At 36.3% G+C, this 14,808-nt stretch overlaps 1 long non-coding RNA gene across 3 annotated transcripts in view; it reads left to right on the forward strand.

Annotated features, from left to right (window-relative positions):
* The first annotated feature begins 4,693 nt into the window (after nt 1–4,693).
* Nucleotides 4,694–14,808, forward strand: part of LOC130708642 (uncharacterized) — a 331,810-nt gene continuing 321,695 nt past the window's right edge. For all 3 annotated transcript variants that reach the window (XR_009008925.1, XR_009008926.1, XR_009008927.1), the window contains exon 1: nt 4,694–4,937. This is a non-coding gene — a long non-coding RNA (uncharacterized LOC130708642). The remainder of the gene's footprint in view (nt 4,938–14,808) is intronic.

Genomic DNA, 14,808 nt, shown 5'->3' on the forward strand with positions numbered 1-14,808 from the left:
AATCTATAGATGGCTTGGGGCAGTATGGACATTTCAATGATATATATTCTTCCAATTCATGAACATAAGATATCTTTCCATTCATCTGTGTCTTCTGTCTTCAATTTCTTTCATCAATGTCTTAGAGTTTACAGTGTAGAGATCTTTCATCTCCGTGGTGAAATTTATTTCTAATTATTTTATTGTTTTTGCTTTTACTATAAATGAGATTATTTTCTTCTTTCTCTTTCAAATAGTTCGTTATTAATGTATATAAATACAACAGAATTTTGTATGTTGATTTTGTATCCTGTCACTTTACTGAATTCCTTTATCAGTTAGAACAGTTATTTGGTGGAGTCTTTAGGGTTTTCTATATATAAAGTCATATCATCTGGATATGCAGATATTTTTACTTCTTCCTTTCTTATTTGGAAGCTTTTTTTTTCCTTTTTCTTTCCTGATTGCTCTGGCCAGGACTTCCAGTACTGTGTTGAAAAAGAGTGCTGAAAGTAGGCATCCTTCAAGCTTTCAACATTGAGTGTGATGTTAGACTGAGAAGGACTGAGTTACAAGAATGGGTTGCATTGCAAAGTGCTGGATAAATGCCATTTTATTGCAGAAATCTCTTGAAAGATGATCAGATAGAAACTTAGAGATAAGAGGAAAAGGAAGAAACTAGAGACTTGTGTTCTGCTTCTGCATCTCCTGTGAAATCCTTCTTGAATAATACATATTTTAAAGTGTGATTTCCATGTTTTGGGAATTTCACAGTTAATTCAATTAAATATATTAAATCCAAGACAGTGCTCATACGTTTGACTCTGTATCCATCACAGAGTTTTCTTTTTTAAGGATCCCATAATCCTACTTAAGATTCTCTGAATTGCTATTCTCTATTTTACAATACATTCCACATTTTCCCTCTCAACATTTTTATTAGCATTTTCATTGTCTTCATTAGTTCCCCTTTATTTGTCTTCATTCTTTTTTAAAGACATTTTTAAAATGGGCTCAATATATCAGCCTTCTTAGTGTAATAATTCTTTGCTTCCTCTCATTTATTAGTTGTCTTATTTTCTCTTCTGTTTCTGTCTTTCCCTGATATATCTGTTACACACTTTTTCATTTTTTCTTCTCATAATGTATCAAGTCAGTATTTTTTATTTGCTTATTTCTGTTTGATTTGTTTTGCTCTTCCATTTATATATATCTATCCTTTTGTTGGAAGAGGGTGAATGAAAATATATGGTAAAACTTACTATGATACTCTAATTTGGCTTTTTTTTTTTCTATTTTTTCACAATGTTTAATTCCTCCTACTATAAAAGTGGTTCTTTGATTCCTTTTACTTTTTGACTTTTTCATAGACCCCAAGTTGCCTCAGGATGCCAATTAACACTATCTATAACAACAGAAAATGGACTCATTGGTATATTGAGAAAGATTGAGTTTTAATTAAAGATAGTGTTGCTGTTTTTTGTTTGTTTGTTTGTTTTTAAGTGAGTCTCTTCCCTTGCCCCCGCCCCATACACAACTTCGTTCTTGTTAGGGCCTTAATTTAATCTTAGAAGACTTATTTTAGAAGATAAGACAAACATATTTTCTAGTATGGACAGTAATCCTAATAAATGACAAAATACTGTGAAAAGGAGTTTTATATTAGATCTTCTTTGGATCATTTTAATTTAGCTCATGTATTCTAGGTTTGCAAATCTTTACATTAATGGAAATTTGTTCTTGTGAATGAAATCACGAGTTCTTAGGAAAATCTAGATAACACTAGGGGGCAGCATGATATCTAGAAAGAGAACAGAGTTTAGCTTCAAGGAGCCTGAGTTCTAATCTCAAATTATCAACAAAGAGAATAACTCTCTGAGTTATTTTTTTTCTACATCTATAAAATTAGAAGTATTGACCATGTAATCCAAAGGGGACCTTCAAACTCCCAGCATCTATGTTTAATTTGCCATTTTTATAGTTTATGCCAGGATAAAAATTAAAGCCAAGTCCAAATTCATGTAAGTTGAGTTTACATTAAACCAACATGTTCCTTCCATCACCGCAGTTTTCATCCTTTATAATTCGTGTGTTGGGGGGAGCTCCATACAGCAAAACCCTTCCCTTAAAAAGTCATATTTTACTTTATGGACAGTGAGCTGACTGTGAACCAAGGAAGATTCAGAGAAATGGCCCAATTCCAACTGCAATACTAGGTAGCTGTACAAAATAACCTAGAAAAGGCTGTGCCTCAGCAATGCCTCAGTTGTGAACTGTGCTGAGAGAGCAGTTATGCACTCTTCATTCTCCAAGGGGCTTGCAAGCTGTTGTCAAGGCACACAGGGCACTGTCAAAAAGAGAAACCCATGGGAGACCCTATCACTATTAGCACAGTCAACAGAAGCAGCTGATGGTGTTGACAGAAAGCGATAAAAGCCACTGTTGGGAACCATTGACTGGAACTTCTTTGGGGAACTCCCTTTAATCGGGAATTTTAGATTGAGTGTTGTACCAGAGAGGACCTCTCAAAGTCTCTGGTCTGCTCCACCATTCAAATATCTCCCTTTCATGTGGACAGTACTTTGCTGAGAACAGCAACTCTATTTGATTTCTAACACAGAGGTGGTGACTATATTCTCTACCATATGAACTCATGCCACTGATTACAGGTGATTGAATTAGGGATTGACTGTTAACTCATAGAGCCAGTCTATAAGGATGGCCAGGGTCTTATGAAGAGGCTTGAAATGTAGTCATTTTCAAGAAGAGATATTATTAATTGGCCAAACCAATCAAAGTCAAACCAATCAAAGGGAGAAGAAGCTAAAGTTAAGGATAAATTCTAAATTAGAATATTCTGTTAAGTCAAAACAAATGACAGAGTAAAAATGTGAAGTATTTGGTTGGTAGGTGCAGAAGAAAAGATAGAGATCACCTGAGAAACTACATTGTGAAAGAATCATTCCCACCATTGAGGAGACAATGAGGTAATATTGTTACTAGTTCAACATTGGATTGTTCTACTACCTGAAGTGTGTTCTGATTTCAGAGACAACTAACTACATGATTTTTCCTACAATACATTCTTATGAAGACTGATCACATGGATAAGATTCCTATTTCTGTACTACTTATTCTCATGTACTTCCTTGAAATAAATTTCCTATTAATTGAGGTAACAATACTGTAATATGCAGCATGACTATAAGCTGATCTCTTCAGGTGCAAAAGCTGGTTATAAAAAGCCATGTGAGGTAGCCAGAATTCAATCAGATAGCATTTTAAATGTAGATGGAATTATATGATGCTGAGAATTTGAAATTGTGCAGAATTCTGTCAAGTTCAAAAGTCTTTAAGCTTTTAGACAGGTGTAAGGAGCAAAATAAATGCAGAATCCAATCAAGTATTTAACCTGGTGTTCCAGTAATCAATTATTTTCTTTCAGCTCCAAATCCATCTCTTTCCCATGCTATGTGATAATGAAACTGGGCCCTGTTAATATATTTAATTTTCCAACTGGCAAAATGTTAGGCATCATCAGTAGAGGGCACTGGAGAGATTCTGCAAGCATGTAACAGCGGAAGATACCTTCCTTTGGGGCTCTGGTCTTGCATTATTATTATTCAATGAGAGAGCACAGGAGCCTCCTGCAGAAGCAATCCAGCTGTGCCCTTTGATTATGATCTCCTATCAGTGGTCACTTCTGAGCAGCTCTGTCCTGACCACGCCCTACAGCAACTGCAGGGCACTTCTACAGACTATCCCCCATTCCCATCCTCAGGGAAGTTTCTTTTCCACCGGTAGTCTTCATGTTCACCGTATTGAAAAAGTTCTGAATCTCAACCTTGAGGTCAGGGCTCTCCCACTCTTTCATGTGTCTGTTTGTTTGGTTTTGGTTTGGTTTTGTTTCAGTTTTATTGTCCACACACCCTCAGATTAGAGGTAGTAGCTGCTTTCTTGTATCTGTTGCTTCTGAGTCTTCTTTTACCCCTTTTATCTACCTTCTACTTGTTAACAATTCTTTTTATTAAATTCAAATAACCACTATGGTTACTGTCTCCTGGTTGGACCCTGAATGATGTATTTGCATAAGTTTTGCAGACTTCTATTAGTACTGCTTCAAAGGTTTGGACTATATGATCATCTCCTTTGAGTAATGAAATTATTGACACAACAAATATAAATAGGGTACAGAGGATGGCCAACAAGAATCTAGTCAGCCTCCCATTTAAAGGCTTAGATAGTTGTCTTCACTAGTGAGAGTGCATCTTTTAACTCTGGGAAGGTTTTAAATTAAATATAGAAAAGCATCTTAGGTTGGATTCCAGGAAAACAGAGCCTGAGATGGAGATTTGTGTATAGGAACACTTTTAGGGAATGCTTTCAGGATCAAAGCCTGTGGGGGAGTAAAGAAAGCAGCATTAGGAAAAAAGAGGAGTTGATGTGCGATGTACCCCAAAGAAGGTCTCTTAGGATCTCACAGAGCTCAGGCAATTCAAACTCTTCCACCTTCACAGTGTTTAGGACAAGAGGATGTTAGCACCCCTACACCAACCAGTCATGTGGTATGAGCTGACTCCAAGAGGGCAAGTTACTTAGGGTGTTGTGTGGCAAATCTCTTTAGCTAAGGGCTATTTCCAGAGAGTGACTCAGCTGAAAACCTTCCCATCAGCTGCCCATACTCTCACCAGCTGGGGAAATGGGTGCCACAGTCCTAAAGGGGGTTTCTGAGCAGCTGTATTAGCTATGAACAGCTGCTTGACCAACCTCCCTGTTTTAGTGGCTTAAAACAATGACAACATATATTATGCTTGCAAATTTGCTATTTGGGCAAAGCTCAGTGAAGATAACTCTTTTCTCTTCCACTCAACATCAACTGCAAAAGCTTGAAGGCTAGGAGCTGAGATTATCTGAAGACTTGTTCATTCACATGTATGGTGGTTGATGCTGGCTGTCAGGTAAGACCTGAACTTGGGCTGTCAGCCTCTCTGTGTGGCCTGGGCTTCCTCACAACATGGTAGCAGTATCACTTTTTCTGCATTCTATTTTTTGCAATAGACAAAAACTTGCCCAGGTTTAGGAGGTAGAGAAATAGACTCTGACACTTGATGGGGAGTGAGGTGTGACCATCTTTCTGTGACCATTCTGGGACAATATAATCTGCCACAGCAGCACATCCCAGAATCTACTAAAAAAAGAAATGAAAACCATAGTATAAATATATTGTTAGAAAAGAATGTATGCATGATTGACATTTTATTTACTCTGACATTTAAGAGAATCTTGGCATTTAAAGTAAAGCCTTATAACTCCAATTTAAAGTGTATAATTGAGCAATATATTTAGAAATGATTTCAAGTTGAAATCGTACAGTGTTTCTTTACAGAGCAAGAACTTCCAAGAAAATGTAAAGCACACGACATTTTTATGTTTAATTCTTAAATTGATAAAATCATATTTAGTATTTGGCAAGATCTGATTTATTAATTGGGTTAAAATATGTAAAAGTAAAAAAGAATGAATAAATTTATAAATGCCATTTGAAATATGTCAAAATATGTATATGTGTGTGTGTAGATATACATACATGTAAATAAGACCAAACATTATTCAAAGTTATCTTCAAAAAGTTTATTAAAATCTGCAGTATCACAAATACAATATTAAAATTTGCAACTTGAACTTAACTATTAGGGGAAAACAGGAGATTTGAATGTGCAACTTTATTAAGTTGAATAACAGCCCTAGTTCCCAAAATGAAATTCTGAATAGTCTTTTGTGCCTACAAAACCCACCTCTGGATGCCATTTTTTTCCTCCACTAAAAATTCTCATCAATGTAATCAAGAGGGTCAACTAACATAGAGACATTAATTATAAATCTCAAATCTTTAATATAAGTTTTTGACCTTGGAGAATAGGTTTGTAGAAATTTACAATATCAGCACAGATCAGCTCAGCTATATGTATAATGCAGCAGACTTAAGATGATGGTACACAAGCTACTCCTTTGCTCCCCAAGATTGTCTTCCAAAGGTACTCATTTTCAGGAGCCTACAATGTGAAGTAGGCAAAAGCAGAGCTGCTTTGTTTATAGAGACTAAGATAGAGCTGGGGTTGAATTTGGCTCTGACCAATGTACTTTCACCTTCTCTTTACAGCATGTTTTGGAAATAATTGGTTGGTCTAACAGATAAAGAAATCCAATTTTAGGGCTCAAGGTATCCTTAGCAATTTTATTGTCAGTAATCTACTGACAATAAAATTAACTGGAAGTGAAATATTTTTTTTTCCTGAACTTAAAGACTCACAGTGTCAGCTCTATAGATGAGAACTCATGCAAAATTCTTTCTTTTGGAAACTTTTGATTTTAAATTGTGTCTTTCAGTTATATTTTCTAGACATACTATAATTAAACTTTCAATGACTGTCTTTTATTCTGTAAATATTTCTTTTGTGTCACATGAATTTTACAGCAAAATAGTATTATGTTAAATAAATTGACTTGTGATGTAATTAAAGATTGTAGTTTTCCCTCCAGAAAAGATATAAAACATGTCAAGGTTGTGGGTCCAGCTTCTAGAACTCTCTTTTTACATTGCCCAGATGACAGATTCTAGATTTGAGATTATGTGATTTAAAAATGGAAAGGTTGATTCAATCCCAGATCTGCATGCTGGCATATTTGCGGTATTTCTCAGCAAGCAGTGCAATAAAATATCTGGAAACTGACTGTTGTAGTCCTAAACTGATTACACCCTAACTATTTATTACTGTTCACCATTGTCATTTATCAGAATAACCTATCTACTCATACCCCTAAAATACTACATACTGATGAAGTCTCAGTGGTATAATATTTCTGATAAAGAATAGCAAGTTAATGCTATCATAGTTAGGCTGCATTATATTAAGTTTATATTTGATTTAGCAAGTTCTTTCAACTTCTTGTCTAGTTTCTATTATGTAAAGAAAATAATGGTTTTGTTGTAGCATAGCTGTTATTTTAAAACTTGCTTAAAAGTTGAAAGACATTAGATACCTGTTACAGTTGGGCTCTTCAGGAAGCAGCCTCTGAGACAAGGATCACAGACTTTGGTTTTAGATATATCTATGGTTGAAAATGAAGCCGTGTAGAGTTTATAGCAAGCCCCAGGAGAATAATCATAATTTAGACCCCTTGACTTCTACACCAAAATATTCAGCAGAAAATTTTACACCACTCAAAAAATAGCAGCTGGGAGCTCCCTGGTGGCCTAGTGGTTAGGATTCTGGGATTTCACTGCCGGGGCCTGGGTTCAATCCCTGGTCGGGGAACTGAGATCCCACAAGCTGCGAGGCATGGCCAAAAAAAAAAAAAAAAAAATAGCAGCTGGATGCTCCTGGGCTCTAATAGTAAATGAGCAGCTGATCATGGGACATGAATTGACCATGTAACCAGAGCTGACCATCATGAGCTGGGCTCTGTTAGGCTTTCCAAAACATAAGGTTCAGGGGGCCCAGCAATTTATTGTAAGACAGAAGCGGTACATGTGGCAGCTGGCAAGAGCAGGGCCAAAGGGTAGACTATCATGTCATCCACCACTGTTGTACTTGGGCCCCTTGTTCATACGTGTTGCTCACAGCTATGGCTGCAAGGGTCCCATAGAACCAGCTGATGGAGAGAATAAATTTCATTCTTGATTTATGTTTGGACTGCTGCTTCACTCAAGGCTGACCTTGAAATATAGAGGTGAGGGGAGCTTCTCCCAGTGGGCAGAACTTTGGGGATGATGTGCCTGATCATCTACCTTGTATGGGAAATGATGTGACGTAGATGAGAATATATATAGACTCATAGGCTGTGGTGACTTGTATTGGCTGGTTGGTCAGGGACCCAGAAAGAGAAAGAGTAGAAGATTAGGAACAAGGGAATCTGGGAAAAAGGCATATAGATAAACCTGTGAGACAGAAAATGAGAGAGTGTAAATTAGGTGTGAAGATCTTCCCAGTAAAGCTCATAAGAGTTATGTATACTTTGTCTCCATTTCCTCATCTCACATGTTCTAAACCTACTTCACTCAGCCTTTCAACCTCACCACTTTACTATCAAGGTCACTAATGGTCTCTGTCTTGCAAATCCAAGGTCTATTCTTCACCTTTATTTACCTTATCTCAACAGCATTTGACATTAACCGTCACCTTCTTTGTTCTTGAATTAAGGTTTTTCACATGTCTTTTAGGATATCTAACTCCCTTGGTTTTCCTTTTATTACACTGAATACTAGTTTTCAGTCACTTTTTCAGGTTTTTCATCTTCTTTATGTTCTTTAAATGTTGAAGTGCTCCAACGCTAAGACCTTCGCCCTCTTCTCTTATCTTATGTTTGTTTTTTCATTAGCTGATATTACATAGTCCTATGGCTTTAGATGCCATTTATAGCCGTCACTCCTCCCTGAGCTCCAAATTGGTATTATCTGCCTGCATGACATCTGCACTTGAATTAATAATGGCTAAATTAAAATGTCTAAACTGGAACTGTGGATTTCCCTCTGGAAACCTGCTTCTCCATGGGGTCATCCTTGGATCCTCTCCATCATACATCACATCTGGCCCATCAACATCAGATCTCACATTTACACTCAAGATACAGCATAAACTCAACCCCTTCCCACAATCTTAGGCAACCTCCCCAGGCTAAGCCTATTAAACTACACTGAAAGCTAATGTATTGACACCCCACAGTTCTATTCTTGCTGTGCTATAGTCAGTTCTCAACAGAGCCATCCCGGTGACCTTTTTTAAAAACAGAAATGAAGTCATGTCACAGCTCAAAGCCCACCACTGGTTTCCATTCTGTTCTGAATGAAATCCAAACTACTTACCATAGACAAACATGGTCTACCTGGTTTAACCCCTGCCTATGTCTCTGACCCTTTCTCCTAGTCCAGTCTTCTCTTCATTGATTCATTCCATTCCCTCTTGCAGAAATTCTTCTTCCTCCTATCTTTATGTGGCTCTTTCCCTTATTTGATTCAAGTCTCTGGTCAAATGCCACCTTCCTGAAGAGTTTTTGCCTGAGTTGCTTATTCAAAATGCGCATCTATCCTCCCCTTAGCTCTCACTATTTTTCTTCAAAGCACTTACCATTATCTGACATGCTATAATCTTTTTGTTTGTTTATTTTCTCCCTTTTCCTATAGAACATAAACTCATGAGGGCAGACATTAAATGTTTGGTTCAATGTTTATATTCATACCTAGAACTGTGCCTGAAATACTAAGCAGCATAGTAAACATTTATTGAATTAAAAATCAATTTTGTAATTCATTGTCTCACCAACTTTGGAAGGTATACAAGATATACAATATTTAAGCCATTTTGCAGATGAGGAACATGAGGCAGGAAGGTTAAGTAACTTGGTGAAAACTTATATTATTCACTGTTTGTATATAGTGGCTTAAATGGAAAATTTCTTTTAGACTTTAGCACCAGGAGAAAAATGACTGCTTGGGAAATATAATGAACGTGATTTTTTTTTTCCCCAAGTTTATGTTTCCTTCTTGAGCTTTGCTTTAGAAACTTATAGCCAGGTTGCCACTTGAATCACTGCATTTTTTTGGTTGTTGTTGATCCTTACGCTTTATTTATTTTATTTCACATTTTCAAACTTTCCTCATTTCAGAAGTCTTATCTCTTCTGCTTATGGTCAAAATGTGCTTTATTTTAAGGTTTAAAATTCAAGTGAATAAATTTGGAAAAGTAAGCCAACTTCAAATCAGAATAACTAAGAAAGAATAAATTGTAAGGTATGAATTTGTTGTAGTTTTAGGTAAAAGTGTTAGCAAGGTAAAGTGAGATGATTTCCAACAGTCTTTCAGAGGCTTTACAGATTTATCAGAGAAGGAAGAGCTCAGGAAAAAAAAGACCAAATAATAAATGAGGGTTACGTATTATTAATAATTCTGCTAAAAAGGCTGATATATTGAGCTCATTTTAAACATCTCTCTTTAACAAGAAAAATGAAGAAGGTAACGTGGGCAATTAGCTACTGACATGACCACTGCATATCTAGGTAATGATCAAAAGCGTGTGGGTGGTATGACCAGCCCAACCTCTCAAAAGGGGATGCGCTTTCTGACATGAGGCATGGAGTCTGGGCATTATTAACTATTTAAAGTTCACAGGGAATGCAGGTAAATTATTAATTTGTTTTAAGATTTTGATATTTATCTTCTGCTTAGTCGTTTGACCTTACAGCACACTAATGTGCTTTAAGTTTACTGCAAAATAGTTTAAGCAATTAAATATGAAGTAATATTTATAAATGTCAGTTTTTTAAAGGGAAGTAAAGCATATAGAATCAGCGACCAACAGGAATATACTTTCAGAATTTTTTTGCCTTGGAAAGAACTTTTCTATTTAAAAAATAGTATCCCTGACATCCTTAGGAGCAAAATGGATCCAAAGGCACATTTAATTATCATACTACCTGATAATATGATTTGTAATGTTACATCACATCATGCCATATTTCTTATTATACCATATTGTATTGTATTATATACTTGTTTTTTATTTTGTACCTATATTCCAAGAAAAGAATATAAGTTCTATGGAGTTGGGGATTGTATCCCTTTTTTTATGGTTATATGTCTGGAATATAATAGATCCTCAATAAATATGTATTGAAGAATGGGTCATCTGACCTGATTGAATTTGAAGGCACAAGGGTCTAGTTACAAGTAGAGTATAGAACAATAGTAGTCTTTGTCAACCAGTGGCAACAGTTCCTTAAGAAGAAATGTCTTGCTGGAATAAAGTGTCGGTTAAAGGCATACCTTTGGCAGATCACACAGTAACTGTCACATCATAGAATGATGAGCATGAAGAATACAAAAATTTTGGATGGCCTGACTGTGTTTAACTGTACTTGGGAGTTAAAGGAAGAACACGACAGGCTCAGGGCTGTACAATCTCAGCTCAAGGCAGCGTCAGAGGAAAAGAACATTTCATCTCTTATAACCCAAACTTACATACAGAATCTGATTCTACAAGTTGGAGAACCTACAATACCGAGTGAATTACAGCTACATTTTTATGTGAAGTTTAGGGTTTCAGTTTGAAAAATGAGGCTCTGAGAATTAGAATAGTGACATTTGGAAGGATTCAGATGACTCTGAGTGACCCAGCTCCAAACTGTATTGAACAAAAGCAGTTCCACCTTCCAGTCTGAAGAGGCTTGTTTACCTTGTTTGGAGAACCTAGAATAACTTTATCAAGGATATTGCTAGTTATCGTTATGCTCTACCACTACCATGCCCCACGACCTCCAATCTCACGGCCAGAGTCAGATTTCACCATGCCCAAGGAAGCCAATTACCAAGTAAAACCAAGGATAGAAAACTTACATGTCAAAAGAATTCAAATATGAGATTAAAAGAATCAGAAACCTGGAGAATATATATGTGGATTCTTCAGTGATAGACAGACCATGGAGAAAACAACAAATTTTTATATAGGGCAAAATTTATTAACATGGGGCATTTACCTAAGATGCTGGATTCAGTGTGCTAGCCTGAGCAGTTAGCATTTTCTTAGTTGGTTAACTAAAAGCAGGATTCAACTGTGTTCTACAGTGAATGAAATGAACACTCCTTGATAATTATGTACAAGAAGGAAGCCAAATACATAGAGAGATAGGGGAGTATCATGTGCAGTCCATTCACTCACCCTCTAACTGTCCTCACCTCCTTCATTTCAATGGGAGTTATGAAATCCTGGTGTTTTGCTGTCCGAGACAATGAAGGCAGAGTTACTATGATAGACACAATGTGGGAACAAGAGTGAGAATTGTGAGGATCTTTGCTACGGGCTAATGGATCATGGGGTCTCTAAGATGAAATAGGTGAAAAGTATACTAAGGCACTGCTTGATCTCTTCAGTGAATATAACTTTAGATTTGGTGTGAAAAACCTTGCCCTAAGTTCCATGAAAGAATTATATCCCCTGTGCAATTCCCAGGACTGAATTACTGGGAAAGTGGTTATTGTTGGGGGAAGATCCCACAGTGATATTTTATATCATCTTCCTTCAGTTGCAACTATTTGCCAAAGTGACTGAGCACTGGGGAAGGGTAAATACCCAGACCTTTTAGGATTATGGGTCATTGGCTCTTAACCAGCACTAATCCTTCGAGACAGAAAACATCACTATTCAGCGTGAGGGTTTAAGGGGTCAAAGGAAGAATGGAATTTTGCTCTGTGTTTGTCTTGTAATTGTCTCAGTGGATCTGTCACACCCTGCGGTTACTATTGCAACCCTGAGTGTTAGGTTGAAAAAGGTACATTTAGAACTTAGCAGAAGCCCTACTCTGACTCCTTGACCCATAGAGTCAGAATCATCATCATAGGAAGCAGAAGTTGCTTCCTGGTGCTGAGATAGTAAACCAAAAACAATACCATTCTTGGGTAAGTCAGAGATATTAGTATTGTCCTCAAAGACTTGGAAAACACAGGGGTGGTAATTCCTACCATCATATTTAATTCTTCTGGATGAGTCATAGAGAATGATAGTGGATAATTGTAAGCTTAATCAGATGGTAATTCCAAATGCAGCTGCTGTTTCAGATATGGGTTCTTCAGTGGAGAAAATCATTATTGCCCTTTGCCACTGGTGTGCATTAGTAATTTTGAAAGATAATGCATTTTTTTTGAACTTTATTTTATTTATTTATCTTTTATACAGCAGGTTCTTATCTATTTTATACATATTAGTGTATACATGTCAATCCCAATCTCCCAATTCATCCAACCCCCCCCAACATTCCCCCCTTGGTGTCCATACATTTGTTCTCTACATCTGTGTCTCTATTTCTGCCTTGCAAACGAGTTCATCTGTACCATTTTTCTAGATTCAACATATATGCATTAATATATGATATTTGATTTTCTCTTTCTGACTTACTTCACTCTGTATGACAGTCTCTAGGTCCGTCCATATCTCTACAAATGACCCAATTTCGTTCCTTTTTATGGCTGAGTAATATTCCATTGTATATATGTATCACACTTTCTATTGATGAGCACAGACCATCAGAAACAGTTTGCATTTACCTGATGGAGACTGAAGTACACTTTTCCTGTCTTACTGTAGGGTTGGGCTAGCTCTTCAGCTCTTTCATAAGTTAGTACACAGACTCCATGACCTTCTCACCTTACCACAAGGGGTTATGATGTTCCGTTACCTTGATGACACCATGGAAGTTCTGTAGGCTCAAGGAAAATACCACCAGGCAGAAACCTTGATCTACAGAAAGGAATAAGAGTACCAAAAATAAGTGAGTGTATATGAAATATTTTTCTTATTACATACATTATCCTTTCTTTAAAAGGATATTAACTCTCTAAAGTAAAATACTGGTAATGTATGGTGGGTTTATAAGATATGGAGATGTAAATACATGACAACAGTAGCGAAAATGGCAGGGGGTATTGTAAGTTTCTTATATGTGAATTAGTATAAAAGTAGTTCAAGTAAGACTGTAATAAATTAAGTATGTACATTATTATCTCCAGAGGCTAAAACAAAGACTTATTGCTAAAAATCTAAAAAGGAGATAAATGGAACATACTAAAACATACTCAACTAATACCAAAGGAAACAGGAAAAGAGAAACAAAAAAGATGGAGAAAGCAGTTAACAAAGAACAAGATGGAAGAAATAATTGTCACATATAAAAGGAGAAATAGATAAATCCCAAATCATAGTTGGAGAATTTAACACTCCATTCTCAGCAATTTATAAGACATGCAGGAAAAAAAAATTTCATTAAGTGTATAGAATATTTGAACAAATGTATTAACAAACTTCACCAATGACATTTAGAGAACACTACACACACAACTTCAAAATAAATATTTTTTTCTGCAAGTGTATGCAGAGTAATCACCAAGATATACAGTGTGGTGGCCATGAAACAAGTCTCAATAAATTTCAAAGAACTGAAATTAGAAACAAACGAAGGCAGAAGAAGCAGTGCCACTATTTAGCCTCTGTCACTCTTGTCACCCTGATAAAATCAGTGGGTTCATTTCAATTATTCCTTTTCTCATCAGCATCTCTCTCACTGTAAAAAATTAGTGAACAGAAACCTCAGATAGAATTGGAAGACCAGAACAGGGAGCTCTCATGCCCTGAAATGATAGCAGAGCCCAACAGGAAGAAGAAAGACACCTCTTCTTTCCTGACAAGGACTCAGCCAATGAAAAACCATGGACTCTTTGTTTACTATGGCCCTCCCGACTTCCTTTTCCCCTCTATAAAAGAGTTCTTCTTCCCTTTCCATGCTGGGACTTGCACATGGTTCACCATGGTTGCAGACCCCAAATTGCAATTCTCTGCTGATCCCAAATAAAGCCATCTTTGCTGGAGAAATATCTGGCAGGCTGATTGTTTCAGGGCAACATCACCTAAAAAGAACCATCACCTATGCATTTCTCAGATACATGTTCTCTGACCACAATGGAACTAAGTTAGAAATCAGTAACAAAATGCCTGAAAATCCCTGAATATTTGGAAATTAAGCTGCACACATGTAATATTGAATTGATTTTAAAAAATCACTTAGGAAACTAGAATATAATTTATATAAATGAAAATATAGAACACAACGTACTAAAATTTGTGATATGCTAAAACAATGTTAAGAGGGAACATTGTAACTTTAAATACATACATTTAAAAAAATAAAGGTTTTGAAATCAATTATCTAATTTCCCAGCTCAAAAAGCCTGGAAAAGAAGAGAAAATTACACAAGTAATAATTTAAAAAAAACAGTAGAAGGAAGGA

This window comes from Balaenoptera acutorostrata, chromosome 7 (genome assembly GCF_949987535.1).
Source record: "Balaenoptera acutorostrata chromosome 7, mBalAcu1.1, whole genome shotgun sequence".
Classification (NCBI taxonomy): Eukaryota; Metazoa; Chordata; class Mammalia; order Artiodactyla; family Balaenopteridae; genus Balaenoptera; species Balaenoptera acutorostrata.